The following is a 12,859-nucleotide window of genomic DNA, read 5'->3' on the forward strand; positions in this document are numbered from 1 at the left end:
CCAGCATCCTTGACGGGGGACAAACCCTTCTGGTTTGGCCTTAAGTTTTTCTCAGACAGTCATGCCGTGCTAATTGAGGTCAAAATATCCGCCGCCCTAAGAAGCGTTGCGTGTGCGTTGATATCTCTACCTCTCGTAGATGCAAAAAAATTAATAAAATCATGCCAAGCAAACCTTCAAGGCATTCCCTTGTTGATTGTGGCCATTTGTCGCCGTTAAATGCTTACGGTAAATTCACTATGGACATGCTGAAAAAAACGTCAAGTGAGGAGAGGATGGGAGTGTTTTTACAGATTGTGGCCACAAGGGGCGTGTTTACAACATTACTTTAAAATCATTGAATTCCTTGCTTTGTAATTTTATGGCTTCAATACTGCTAAAATTGTCTAACCAGATAAAAGCACTTCCCAAAACATGTAATTGTACATTTTAATGTGTGCTTCCTTGAATGGATTCAGGTTTTCTTCCATGATCCCACAAGACTCCTCTGGCTGGCGGCCCAATCAGAAGGCGCGAGAGAGCGCGTGAGATGCCTCGATGGTGCTCAGATGGCGAGAGTATTGTCAGAGGAGCCGCATGTGACTAATCAGGAGTGGGCTCGCCAAGCTATATTGTGCTGATTCAAAAGGCCACTGAGACCCAGTGGTAATGGAAAAGCATGATGGAGGCCATCAGACGGAGTCAAGAGGTACTGCGCTCGCTATTGCTTTGCTTTACATCGAATAGTGGGCGCTGTCATACATCAGCTCCGTTGAAAGGCATCGTGGGATTCATTACATAATGTAAACAGGTGATTGATCCCCTCTGCTGTCAATAATCTGCTTTACAAGTCAAACATGGGCCTGCCACGTGTAACCCAGTCCCCGCCTCCATCTTTCTCCCACTCCCTTGTTATCTCTTATTTCTCTCCATGGTCATTCCCCGCCTTGCTTCGCGCCTCCGCACGCACACATAAAATGGAGGGCGGCCGGGTTCCAATTCAGATCTCATTTGCGGCACAGCCGGCCCCCTGCCCGCGCCGCAGTCGCCAAGGGGACCCAGGGGAGCCCTATCCCAGCTCTATATGCAAATGTGCCTGCACCTGGGCAACAGCGTGGGCATGCTGGGACTGGGAGCTTATTTATGTAAATCTCGGAGAGGCGGCGGGAGCGCAACACGCAGCCGGCCACAGACACCCGACGACATATTTCGACACCAGCACGACAACTGGTTGGGAAACGTGCAAAACATGAAAAATGTCCACCGAGAGGAGCAGGATATAGTTAAAAAGAGAAAGGAAATACAAAACACCACAACAGCTACACTTTAACCTCAGAAGTAATATTTTCATTAGGATAAATTAGTTTTTGCTGCTTGAAAAGATGTTTCACCTTCCAATGTGATACCATCACCACTGATGTCAAGTTAGGGACTCTCATACAAACTACTAGCACGAATTAAACATTGTTACATTTACACCTCTGACTGCATTATTTTATTAAAACCAGCGTCCACTGCAGTGGAGATGCATAACAGGGTTTTTGTTTCCAAATTGTGTAACTCGAGACCAAAATCAAATGTCGACTAGAGGGATTTTTCTAATGGTAAAATTGAGTTGCCATCAAAGGCAAACATCTTCTAATCACAAGCTATATCGTCTATAAAAGCCAGACAACAACACATTCAGTCGGCAGCACGGACAGGATTGTTTACCATGGTCGTCACCTGACAGGAAGCAACAGCGCTGGCGAGTGCGTCAAGATGGCGGAAGCAGAACAAAACCAATCTTTGTGTCTCAGCTGGGCCGGCCATCCCGACTGGGCCATGCCGCTGAGCGAGACATCGCAGGAGAAGTCCCTCTTGGCAAACAAAAATTAATGTGCAAAAATATGCAAGATGTGTCAATAATGCCAAAAATGACTGAGCCATATGGAGTAGCTGCACTCAAAATTTGTTAGGATTATGAATAATTACTGCTCGTCTACTGGAACTTTTGCTTAATTTAGAGTGAAACAATGACTTCAGTGGCTTAACTGAGCCCGGATCCAAATGTGCTGTGAAGTAATTGTCTTACAGTGGTTGCAAGGAAACTCTGTGTACACAATTAACACCAATCTACATCTCTTGAGTACGCTTCTAGAAAATATATTTATGAAAAAAAAAGTGTTATTCTTAGACATCCACCGAAGGGTGAGACATTTTACCCTGTGTAAGGTCAGCTTCACTGTGAGAATTTCAAGGATTACTGGGTGCCATCAAAGGGATCATGTTTATTAATCTGCTAGATTTTCAAACACTATCCATTCTGCAAGAAAGCACACACAAAAACCGTAAATTAAAAATTAAAAAAATTCATAAAACGTACTTCCACGTCTTGTAATAGTTTTCAAGTTCGAGATGACGGGTGCATATTTTTCTTCACATTTTGAAAGTTTAGAATTAGTTTTTTATGCCATTCAGGAGTGCCCGTTTATTGACTTTGCACTGGAGTGAGGGCATGTTGACCTTCCCAAAGGCGATGCTGACCAGGAAAACAGATTATGAGTCGGTAAAGACCTTGATCTTAACTTTTTAGCACTTTCTGAGGACAACTGACACCAGGCCATCAACATTCTCTATATCGTTCACGTGACTTCAACATCGTGTGGAGTACTTGTGTGATCACGAATTCCATTCACGTCCAAGTCCTATCCAACAAGCCTGAATGATGAACACATTGCTGCTGCTGATTAGAACTGTAGGAGAAATCATATTCCCTACATACTAGCATCTATGCATTAGCTACTTGTACAATCTAGAAAGGTATGGAATCAAATCCTTCTATGCAAAACTCTAAATGGTTATATTTTAAAGAGTTCCCAGAATCCGAAGAACCAACGACCGCAGTCACAGAGGAGAGAAGCCACATCACATATTGGATCATCAATATTTCGTGTCACTCAAAGCACGTTTTCCTGATCGTTCTTGCATTCTTTTCCATAAGATTGCTTGTCAATAGAATGCAGCTCTGCCTCAGGGCTGACTGGCAGCTTTGATGCTGTGATCACCGGGTTCCTGCCTCGCACCTTCTGGTTCAAAACCCCCATCGACAAAGGACTCTCGTCGTCTCCGTGATTGACTGTAGCAACAAACTGTGACGTGGCGCTCAGGTAAGTTGCCTTTAAAGAATGTATATGAGTCCATCATGAAAGGCAGATGAAAGCAGCCTTTGGAGATGCAGTCCAAGAAAGGAAAATGTCAAGGAAGGTATTAAAGAAAGCAGACAAAAAAAAGGGGGGGGGGTGAAGACTGCTGTTGTTATTGTGTTTGATATGGCGCTTGACAAGGCAGAGAGTTTAGACATCCTCGTGCCGTACAAAGCAGACGAGAAGAGATTTCATTAAAATGCACGCTCACTCCGAGTCCACGCAGAGTGGCGGTCTGCTGAGGATTCATCATGGCCTCGCTGATAAAGACTCTTAGCAGCGGCAGAGGAGAACACGGATCGCTCGCTCGAGGTGAGATTGCCTCCGGAATGGACACTTGTTATGTCGAAACACACGACCCTGACGGATATTACCACAGCACTTACAGACAAGTTGGTCTGCCTGTCCGAGAATTGCATCCGTAGCTTCTCTACAAAGCGTTCAAGTGGCAATTTGGATGGCTAAGTATCTATTAAAGCTAAAACAGGCATATGTGTGACTGGGTGGAAATAAAATTCAGTTCTGACTGGAAACATTACTCAGTTGTTACACATAGCAGGTTGTACAGAAGGATTGGACTCCCTTTGGCCTTTAGGAGTACTTTACTTATTGGTTGCGTAGATCAAAGTACAGTGGTACTTCGGTTTTCGTTAGTAATCTGTTCCGAAAAGCTAGACAAAGATCTATTTAAATGAAAAATAAAAACATTTTGGAATAATACAAGAGCAAGACTATTTAATCAAATTGTTCTACAGGCCGCATTTCCAGAAACCTAAGGACTGGAGGGGTGGTCGACTTCTCCCGTCACTATTATTCATATTTTGAGAACCAGAATGCTCTGTAGTGGGCAATTGTTTTTGTCTATTTCTTTCGTCAATGTTACAAATTTCACAAAATAAAAGGCCTGTTAAGCAAAACACAAGTGTCCACTATAGGTTAAAATGTAACGATCTGCCAGTGTTTACACTGGTCTAAGTTCTTCTGTACAACAGGAGCGCTCTAGTATTTTTGGTGATTTTCTGTATTATCCTTTGTTACCTAAGTTTTGAACTGAACTCAGGGGCCGGAATGGTGTCATTGCCCGGCTGTTTTCACATGCCGTGCACGAGTGCAATTTTTGGCAAACTTTTGCCATAAATATTCATCAAAAACTGAATCATACAAAAAGCGGGGCTGGATTATGCTGACAATGGGTTTTTTTCAGAACAACATTTTTTTTTTTTCCCCAGAGTCAACCACCCTGGTTGGTGTGAAAATGTGCTCTTTCAATGACCAGTAGAAGATCATAAAGGCATGAATACTATCAATTCAGTAGGCTAAACATGTGTACCTAATAAAATGACTGGCATACAGCAGTGCCAGACATGTCAATTAGCATTGAGGGGCAATTAGTGCAGATGTGCAAAACACAAAGCAAGGGAAACAATGGCCTCAGATGGCAACGTTACATTTTTGTACATCTTTTTTTGTTTGTCTGTGAAGATTTACATGTGTTTACATTAGATGTGTTTACATTGGGGAAATACGAAACATCACCTGATCTTAGAATAATAAAAGTTCAACCTGAAAGAACAAAATGCAGTTTTCACATGCAATGTCTCATTAAATTTAAATCGGAACACAGTTGCGAGAACACAATGTTGCCCTTAATGTAAACAGTACGCTGCAGGTGAGGTTGAGCGTAAGCTGAATCAGCGAACATGTGCTTGGTTCCTAGCAATTAGTGTGATGACCCGTCCTTGGACAAAACACCATCCCGCCTACGTGCATCTGCACAGTAAATTCCTCTCACACGCACGCAGACACACGCACGCACGCACCCACACGTACGCACGCACACACGCACGCACACAAACACGCTAAAATCAGTCTAAACTAAAGCAAACACAATATTCCATCTGTTTCTGATCCAATTTCCCAACAGGTTAACGACTACTTTTGCTTTTATCTTGCAGATGAGAAAATGTTTTGGCAGTGCGGGGGTTTTGGGGCTGGTAGTGGCGTAGCGCCGGTGGTAGTGGCATAGCGCCGGTGGTAGTGGCATAGCACCAGTGGTTGTGGCGGCGTTGACGATGAAGGTAGCAATTAGTGCTGCGCTAATGAACTGCCGCTCATTATCGGAGCATCAACGGGGCCCGTGCTAATTATGGCTAGCAGGACGGACTCGTCTCTGCCGCTGCTGAGAAAGGCCTCAAGGTCTCTCCAGAACTGCGACACATGCGGATTGATCTGCCAGCAGCTACAGGTGCTTGTCGCCAACGTTAAAAACAGAACAGGAGTGCGAATACTGCCTTCACAAACACACAAGTACACGCAAACTGCAGAGGAAGACTCTTCAGGAAATGACACTTTCACAACTGATCTGTGAAAAAAAAAAATAAACAGACCACTGGCTTAAAGACTGTGTTTCTTGCATGCGTGACAATTTGACACGTGCTTATTTTGCAGTTGTATTCAGTAAATAACACAATGAATTCTTTGTTTGGGCACTAGAGTTCGCTTCTAAAGAAGTTAGCAAAATGTACCGTAAATCTCCGGAGTGTAAGGCACAACATTTTCCCCATTCTTCTAACCCTGCGCTTTATACAATTCTGAACTTGCTGAATGGGTCACGGTGGACTAATTAAATTGTTACATTAAATGAAATGCACTCACACAATCATTCAGTCAACCATATAGCATGTTATGAACTCACCCTCATGATGACAAAGACACAACAAAATGCATACGATGCAGCTTTCGGGTTGAACCTGGCTATCGATAAAGAAAATAGAGTTGCTGCACAGAACGGAAATCTACTATAACCAAAGGGTTTCGAAAGGCTGGATTGCTGAATGTGAAGAAGACGGCACAAGCTCAGAGGCCAATTTGCCTCAAGACAAACAAGGCTGAGAAAATATCGGACGAAGCAATTTTGAGTCTTTTCAACTCCGACACCAAAGAAGACTACTTCAGAGCGCAGGAGGAGGATGAGGACGAAGATAGCGCTCAATGACTTTTCCGGTACTAATGGCTGCCGTGTTACAAGCACGATCTTTTGTTAAATTTGTGGATGAACATAAGCGCCTGTGTAAATATTTCATGTTTCAGTGTGCACACCTGTAGCTTATATGTATGGCCAATATAGTGTATGTACAAAATACAATATGTCCAAAAATGTACACGGTGTGGCTTTTATTTAAGCATACTTTTTAGCTCTTTAATTAAATAAAAAAGTAGATATACATTGGAAATGAAAGATTTTGTCCAGTAACATCATGTCAAAAAGCTTATTTTGGACTGATGAGGCCAAAGACAAAGAAACCGTATCATCTTCACTAAATTATTAAGTAGGTTTGGCCCATTTTAACTTGCATAGCCACAGAACGTGTGCACCGTCTCCAACACAGCAAGCAAGTGTTTTTTTTTCGTAGCTAACGCGGCCAGATATCCGGGCATCAAACGCTTGCTGTGAGCCCGCCGCGGCACTTTCCTATCTATCAAGCAAAAGTTCTAACTGCATTAATGAAGAGACTAAAGGCGATTTAGGCAAACCACAGAGGAGCGCAAACACCAAAAAGACTCTCGGTGTCGAGCTGTAAGAAGCGACCTGGGCTTATAAAGTACCCCCTGCCCCCTCCCTCCACCCTTTCCTCCATAACTTAAGCAGAGATCAGTGGCTAACACTCTTAATCCCAAGGGGGTGCTTTCTGAGCTGTAATTTAAAAATAGCGTTTTAATAACACACCACTGCTACAGTACATTAATCTCAGAATTAATTATCTAGCCCACCCCCAGCCTATTTGCTTGAAAGAGACTCTTTGCCCGCTTTTTTTGTGTTTTAGCTCTATTTATTCCACGAGTGAGCGGATAAAGAGATGCTCGTCTGCCGCACGGCGCACTAATTACACTGCTGTACATTACCACCGTGTGTATTCAAAATTAAAACCGGACGAGGAAGCGGTACAAGCGGCCGGCGAGGTGTGAATTTCTTAAACGGCGCTCAATCTAGCGCCCACCACGCAACGTAAACAAGAATCAAATCAATTAAGGTGGTAAATGTGAGTGTAATCCAAAGATATTGTCGCAAAAGGCTTTGTTTACATTTTTACGCCGCAACATTTTTTTTAATCAAACGCCACTCGCAGCCATAGAAAATCAATTCCGCAGAGAAATTAAACAGCGCGATGTGACTGCGCGTGAGGCCTAAAGGCAGCGCAAATATTCAAAAACAATATTAAAGTGCAATAAATAAAATATGAACCTTCTTTGGCAATATAACACCGGGGGCGTCAGGGGAAGTGGGCACTAAATGCAAGTTAATGAAACACACTGGCGTTTAAAGGCGCAGTAATCACCACGTCAAAGGTGGCGCCGCTGAGCCCTCTGGTATAAGTTCCAACCTGACAAGAGATCAAGTCCAGCGCTGACATTTATTATTTGTATATGAGGCGGCGTATTTATATTAAAAAGTACCTCGTTCTAGTCACCCCCCCACCCCTTCCCTGGTGATTGACTGACTGACTGACCTCTATTGTCACAGCACCAATGCTGACACTGATCTCCATGCATGCATCATCACTTTGTATGTTCTCGGATGAATGGCGGCGGCGTGCGCGGGCGCCGCATGAGGCGCCTGCCCCCGGGTCTGCGTATGGCAGATAACCTTTAAGGAGGTGCAGTTCACGCCTCCTGGCCCTCAGCACCTTCCTGCTATCGCACCGCCGCATCGGGATGCGCTTAAATCCACAGAGTGGAGGCTCGCCGCGCATGATTGATGTCGACTGTGGAGCGTTCGCTATCATGAGGTGTAATGTGGGAGATAGCGTGGAGTGTAAGATTGCGTTGGGGAGGAAATAGGAAAAGTGGTCGGCGATCGCTTCCTGTTGTTGTGACCATAACCAAAATCAAAGACGCTCACGAGATAGTTTTTATATGTGCGACAAAGCCATTCTTGACATTCCAAATAGGATTGATAGACGCCAACCAGGACAATAAATGACACATTTCATAGCTGTCCGATTAAAAACCATGCAAGTCCAGAGATAGTTTTCTGCTAAAGGAGCAACAAGAAACAGTTTCATGTTGATGTATTTGGTTGAGACAATCACAGTGGGCTTAAGATGGTCAGAAGATACAATCTCTATAGAAGCACCCCCACCCATAAACCACATCCAAAAATGAAGTAAAGAACTTTCAGCAATCAAGTTAAGTACAGTGGTACCTCGGTTTTCAGAAATTATGCACATTAGGGATGCACTATACTTTTTGTCAAGCTCATGCGGATACAAATAGCTTCTAGAGACCGATGTCATTTAAGTGTGGAAAGATTAGTTGACGATAAATATCGACAATAAAATTGGTTGTGACAATTGCAGCTGAGATAGGCTCCAGCGACCCCCCGCAACCCCAAAAGGGACAAGCGGTAGAAAATGGATGGATGGAAATGTATTTGTCGATAACAGATTGTGACGTCATCGCTCAAGTTTTTACAGAGGGAAACAAACATCCTTGTGTCAACGTGACCGGGGACGACAAGAAACAACAACAAAAATGACTGCAGCCACTGCAATAACGCCGCAAGCAAAAACATGCCAAGTATGTGAACATTTCACCCGAAACACATCAAAAACATGAATAACTTGCTCAATTTGCAAAGAGGAACTCACTTTCCGTGACAGTATGTCTGCAAAGAGGAAGCATTTAAAGCAAAGGCATGTCGGACACCTGGAGGATGTGGTCTGCGACTTTCATAAGTAAGATAGTTAGCTTGTTAGCTAGCAAGCTATAGCTATCACTTTAGCCAGAGTCCACCAGCTAAACTATGTCAATATACTGTACATGCATGCAGGTTTGTGGAATAAAGAACATTGCTTCGATGATGACTATTTTAATGATGTCATTATTGGTTATATTAATTTTGCAGTCCATAAAAAAAAATCTGTGGTACAATCGATGGCTTTCTACCGCCTGCTTTAAAATGGACAACAGTTTAACAGCTTAATGAGCAGCACAGTTCACAAATACATAGTTCTGAATTGTTATTGTTTTTATGATTAGTTAGCACATATCTCAATATGAATTTAGTTAGAACCACTGAATAGGTGTCCACTTTTTAATCCAATTAGTCGACCGATCGTTATGTCGATGACTAGTCAACTATTAAAATAGCCATTAGTTGCAGCCCCAATGTCGATAACAGATATTCTTTTTTTAATGTAGATTTAAAGGGGACCTATGATGATTTTTGTTGTTTCCGACTTATAAATGTTACAATGTTGGACACTTGTGGTAAACAATGCCAAAGTGTCAAATCATTAGGTTCATACATTTGTATTCATTTGAAAATACTCTCCTGCCAGTCTTACTTGGCTTCGGACCTTCCTCCGCCCCCATACATTCTTGGTAGTAGCGTCATATTTGTAGCCCAATCCAAGATAATTTCTTGATATTGTCTACTATTTGACATCAGCATAACCATTAGAAACGTAATATGTGTAATCTGTGCCAATATTACAGCGGACATAATGTGTTTAAGTGTAGTTTGTGCACATCTGGAGGTAAGAAATATTTAAACAGTTATTTGCTTTAAAACATATTTAGTTCTATAATCTGGATCAGATCGGCTCTGAGGACAAAAAAATTGGATCATGGTCAGAGGCTAAAAATGTTGATTGGGACATCCTTAAGCCCCTTTTTGTCAAAGACTTTGCCACAACTTCTTAAAAAATAGTGTTTCTCACTTATTTATCAAAGGGCTGGCACTCACAATTTTCTTTGGCCTAGTGGTGGATTATTTTGCAAAATCAGGCACACAGGCGCAGTCACCAATGCGTGGGATTCTTTGTTTGAACACATGAGTCTGTTGGATGGTACGCGATCAATGGTACGTGTATTGTTTGGCCGTGCGATAACCCGTAACTTTGTGGGTAAAATTTAAATAAAAGTACGGTTGAGGAAAACCAAGGTACCACAGTACATGGAGGACAAATCCAGGTAATGGCATGTAAACATGATCATAATGTGGACAAACCTGATTTTTATGGTCCACTAAGACTAGCTTCAACATCTCTGCCTGACATGTCGTAATTAGGCTTGATTGAGTTATGAAACATGCACCTTTGAAGCAAAGCAGGACAAAAAAAAGAAGACACACCTTTGTTATTTTAGCGACACGGCGCCACTCTGATTTTTCTATCTGCGACATGACATCCTATTCACTTTGTTTACAGCCAAGCAGGTGGTCGTCACTTAATGTCATTTCATCAATCATCTTCTTTCCTTTTTTTGGGAGGCCGCGACTATTTTTCAAATGCAAAAAGAAGTTGCTAATTTTGCCAGTGCTCTTTCTAGACACTGCAGGTTTAATTGCTAATTGTTAACTGGGAATGAATGCATTTGCATATTAATTAGTTAGCCCATTTGCATTTTTAATTTGCTGCCTTCAAAGGGGGTGAGATAAAAGGTCGCACAATTCTGAATAATTTAAATAATTTATGCTCCATTGGTGAAAAGAAGCCGAACAGAGAAGTGTTCCATGGATATTAACCCCTGAGAGCTTTTACCGAATAAAGCACTCCAAAAATTGTTTTAACAAATCTAATTAAACGGAAAAAGGTCTGAACACACAGCCACCCGGAGCACCAGCAGCTCGAGTGTGTCCTCGGGACCAAAACAACGCTAGGGAGCGAGCGAATGGCGGGGAGGACGCCACTTCCTGTCCTCCGTGCGGATATGAAGGCCCGCACAAGTCCTTTCATCAGTCAGATTGATCAAATATCCCTACAGGAATGCTGATGGAGTCGCCGCTTGCTAATCGCAATTCTCTCTGAAGTTAAGCTGCTCTCCGCTGTGTGTCACCCTTCATAAGCAATCAAAGACACGCACGAATGCTTGAAAGTTAGCCAGGACGAGTTGGAGCGAGGAGGAGTCGGCCTAATGAACCAGACAGCCTCTTCCTGAGAGTCAACACGTCGGACTCCATTGAAAAAAGTCCAACTTTTATATTTTTCCCGTGCACCAATCACTGATCTATCTCCCCCTCCCTTCTCTTGATCCCGGTCCCGAGCACTTTGTGCGTCTGTCTCATCTCCGGTGTCCTGGTGATCTTAATTACAGGCCCTAGGCCCCGAGCAGAGAAACCCATTAGAATCAGAACACATCCAGCTTCCATTATGGGCTTGGCATTTGGTCTTTGTGCCCGTGCTCTTAAATTACACGTTGCCAATCGCGGTAGGCACAGGCGAGATGAAGATGAGGTGAAGGAGGGGGGGGGCACTTGCCAACAGAAACTCCTCCACCCCCTCCTCTGCCCTCTTTATCGCCAGATAACTTATGTAAAGTAGCAGATGAAACCCATTCTCATTCTGATTGTCAGAATAAGCTTGCATTCCTTTGAGAACTTGATTGACCGGCTGAAAGGCTACAAATTAGGGGCCTGTGTCTTCCCCCCCCCCCGGTCGCGGGGTTTATTTGCGGCAGATTCACCCAGGCCCAAAATTAAGTGAACTCAGGCTGGGCTGAATGGGAGAGCTCTGATTGAATAATTGATTTCCTTTGTGCGGCCTGTGTTTAAGAGGGATAACTCGACATCCTTTGGCATGTAATGATTGTAATTACTGCGATGGCTGGTCATGTCAAATATGACACAAGAAAGGACTGTTATTAACCTTTATTCTCCAAGAGGAGACAAAAAAACTCACCAGCTATCCTCAAGTCTGTGTATTGCTTCCAGCTCTTCTGGCTGCCATAGGTTGGAACGCTTGGATGAACTCGCCCCCATCTCCTTGTGCCGGCCCGGGAAAGGTTGACGGCTAATTGAGTGTGCAGTCAGTCGGCGGCGTGTCAGTGACTCCGGCTACATATATAAAAGAAGAGACAGGGAGATGGAGGCGTGTTCATCCTTCAGCGGATTAGCTCAGGTTAAGTCCACAATTACACAAGTTTCTCCACTTACAAGTACCACAACTTTGAGACACGAGCAGTGGCTGGGCTTATTGTTATGCTTTAAGTTGTGAGCATACATTTCAGTTACGAGCCTCCCTGTTGCTAGTTCGGGTCTTACTCGCTAGTATTAGCTTGTAGCTAGAGATCGACATAACTTTGTTTTTCCAACCATTGAAAGGAAAAAAGTACGTGTGAAGAACAGTGCTAAGTGGATATTCATTGAATTGAAGAAATAAATCATCAACATGATCGACCATGCAACCGAGTAGGCAATGCAGTTCAAGCGTAATACTGAGGTCGGAGTCAACTTTTGTGCCAGTTATCTAAATATGTGTTTTTCTTTTTAAAAGGCATGTTACATGTTAAAATTGTGTTTTGAGTGACGAGCTCTGTCAAAGAACCAATTACCGTATTTTTCGGACCATAGGGCGCATCGGATAAAAAGGCGCATTAAAAGGGTCATATTATGATTTTTTTCTAAATTTAAAACACAATCTTGTGGTGCACATACCATGTGATGGTGGTCCTTTGGGGAAAGTGTTGCATAGATTATGTAATACAGACCATTTTCAAGTAGATTTCTGAGCATCTCTTCAGGATGCGCCATTTTGTGGGCGGTCTTACCGACGTGGTTCACCTTCGACAGCGTCTTCTCCCCGTCATCTTTGTTGTAGCGGTGTAGCGTGCAAGCACGGGAGTGGAAGAAGTGTCAAAAGATGGAGCTAACTGTTTTAACGACATTCAGACTTTACTTGAATCAATAACGGAGC

At 43.2% G+C, this 12,859-nt stretch overlaps 1 long non-coding RNA gene across 1 annotated transcript in view; it reads right to left on the bottom strand.

Moving 5' to 3' along the window:
- LOC133576525 (uncharacterized) overlaps window positions 1-11,994 on the bottom strand; it is a 103,384-nt gene extending 91,390 nt beyond the window's left edge. Inside the window, exon 1 of the long non-coding RNA XR_012049302.1 lies at window positions 11,846-11,994. This is a non-coding gene — a long non-coding RNA (uncharacterized lncRNA). The remainder of the gene's footprint in view (window positions 1-11,845) is intronic.
- Window positions 11,995-12,859: the final 865 nt, after the last annotated feature.

Source organism: Nerophis lumbriciformis, linkage group LG34 (genome assembly GCF_033978685.3).
Source record: "Nerophis lumbriciformis linkage group LG34, RoL_Nlum_v2.1, whole genome shotgun sequence".
NCBI classification, from domain to species: domain Eukaryota; kingdom Metazoa; phylum Chordata; class Actinopteri; order Syngnathiformes; family Syngnathidae; genus Nerophis; species Nerophis lumbriciformis.